Consider the following 2,761-nt stretch of genomic DNA (forward strand, 5'->3'; position numbering starts at 1 on the left):
TTGGAGCCCTACCAGGGAACTGGGGTTTAAATCCATGAAGTGAAAGGAAAAATGGCCAGTGTGGTTTGTTTCCCAATCCCTGGGAGCTCTGCAGCCTCCTCTGCAGCCCCCCCACAAGGAATGGGCCCTAAAGCTTCTTCCATGGAAAAAATGGGTAATTTTGAGGGAGTGTGACTTTGACTGGGGGGGGCTCTGCACCCCTGAAATTGGAACAAGGAGGGATTTGGGGGATTTAGAAGCCGTGAGTTTGGTGTTCCATGAGGGCTGACATCTCTTTTCCCTTCCCAGTCCGGGATTGCTTTTCTCCTGGTCATGGCTCAGAGTGCCCCAGCCCCCCTGTCCCAGGAGATCCCCCTGCACCCACAGTCATCAGGGGGAAGAGGAACAGGCAGAGGATGTTCCAGGACACCCCGTTTTTGGCAGCTGGGAGTGACCACAGAGCACCAAACAGGGCAGGGAGAGAGAGGAATCGGTGGCGGGAATTTTGCAAACACAAGTGGACTGAACCCACTCGTCCTCAGCCCAAGCAAAACCCCTCGGGGGGTGGGATAACCAGAGAGAAAAGTCTCTCCAGGGGAGGTCCCTCTTCCCGCAAAGTCTCCCGGGGTGTTTTCCTTGCTCTAATGCTGCCATCCAGTGGGAAAAACTCCCTGGCATGGGACAGGCTGGAAGAGAGGACCTCGGGACACCTCGGGACGCCCTCGGTGATCTCCCTTCCAGGGTTCTGCGGCCGGCCCCCATCCTGTGCCTCCGAGCCCCGATCCCAGCCTGGATGCGACGGGAAATACGGGAACAGCTCACAAGGAACTCCCTTGAGTTCCTCCGGCACCTTCATCCTCTCCCAGAACGCAGCGAGGGGGTGGGAAAGGGGTGAGGATGCCCCGGGACGAGCGAGGGGCGACAGTCCGAGCCTTCCTCCGGAGGAGGAGGAGGAGGAGGAGGCTGCGGGACGAGCGGGCTGCCGGCACTGAGGACACCCCGCTCCCAGCGCGATGCTCCCATCGGGATATTCCGCAGAAAACCGAATTCCAACGCGTGTTCAGCACCACCGGGGACTTCCAGGAGGGAAAAAATCCCAAACGTAAAAGACCGTGAGGCCGCCCAGGGAAGCGGAGCCACTCCGGGACCACAATGCGGCCGTTTGTTGTCCCGGTGGGCGGCAGAATTCCCGCAGAAAGGAGCTTTCAGTGGGAATATTCAGCAGTTCCAGCTCCCTCGGCAGAGCGAGGTTCGCTGGATTGGGCGGGGGCACAAAGGGACAGTGTTTTCCTCGGGAGAGGGAGGTGTTGGGGGCTGGAACGCGGCGCTTTTCTTCCCGCACAGGAGCCGCTTGAGAGGAATCGCGGCGTTATCGAGGCGGGATCGTGGCCGGAGATTTTCCTTAAAGGGAGAAAGCAGAAAAGATTTGTGTATTTGGGAACGAAATCAAAGAATTCGGGGATTTCTTTCGGCTGGAGGCAGCAGCTGTTTTCCTCCGGTGGCGCCGGTTTCCAGGAAAGCAGCGATTTTCCTCCAAAACCAAGGGGGAAAACCCCGAACTTTTTCTTTTCCCTTCGTGCCAAGGAGGAAATTTGTCCTGGGAACAAGCCCTGTGTGCAAACAAACTGCTGCTCCCTCCTCCGTGAAGCACAAATGCTCTGCCACCCACTCAAAACCGGCCCGAAAATGACTCCTGGAGCAGCAATTCCCTGATAACCCCAAGGAGGAGGCAGAGTCCTGGCTGGATCAGAGGCTCATGTCCCGGTGGGGATGGATTTTGGAAGCATCCACCACCTCTGCGAGCTGGCAAAGGCCGTTCCCCCCGGCTGCAAACCCACCCTCGAGCTCCGGCCCACGCTCGGGAGAGGGAAGGGGATGATGGGAGGTGTTGCAAAACATGGAAGATTGGGATATTTGGTACGGGGAATCTGCTCCACAGCTGCAAATGGCCCCACTGAGGCTGAGAACTGTGCACAGCTCATCACACAGCCCTAATAAATGTGCCCGAGGTCCCTCCGTGGGTTTAATTAGGCCACAGAAGGTATAAAACTACTTAAATTACCAGACCAGAGATGGTTTGGGTTGGAAGGGATCTTTAATTACTGTCTAAGCACTGTCCCAGAGGAAATATTAGGGGTGTGGACAAGCTGAGGATGGGGAAGGGGGATTTTTTTCTTTTAAAGGGATCACTGGTTTTAGAGAGATTTTCCCTGCGGGTTTGGGGCAGTAAAACCACCCAGCAAAGCCGAGCAGCTCCGGGACAGGGAGAGCCGGGATTGCAGCACTAAGGAACTGCTCTTCCCGCTGGATGAAGCACCTGGGAGGGGGAACAAATCCCTGACCGGTGGAGAAACGTCATCCCGAGGGAAAGCACAGCTCCGGAACTCCCGAGCAGAGCCGGGAGGAGCTCGCAGCCCCTGGGAATGAAGCATCACTGGGGTGGGTGATGGGCTGATTCCCCATCACCTCGCAGAGCAGGAGACCCCAAAACCCCCGTGCCCTGGAGGGGACGGGTCCGTGTCACCCCCGGCCCCGGCTCTGGGGGGTTCCCGTGGAGAAAAGGGCTCGGGGGGGTCGGAGCAGGGTGTGGGCAGTGCTGGAGCGCTGGGGGTGGATGTTTCGACCCCTGTGGTGAAGGGCAAAGCCATCCCTTGTCCCCGGGGTCCGTGTCCCGGTTCCCACCCTGCGTCCAGTTGTGCCCCAGCCTGGGCTGTGCCCGTCCCCCCACCGGGGTGCCCAGCCCCGTTCGTGGGGGTGCTCAGCTCCCTCCGCGCCCGGTTCT

Source organism: Manacus vitellinus, unplaced genomic scaffold (assembly GCF_001715985.3).
Source record: "Manacus vitellinus isolate BGI_N305 unplaced genomic scaffold, ASM171598v3 scaffold_121_pilon, whole genome shotgun sequence".
NCBI lineage: Eukaryota > Metazoa > Chordata > Aves > Passeriformes > Pipridae > Manacus > Manacus vitellinus.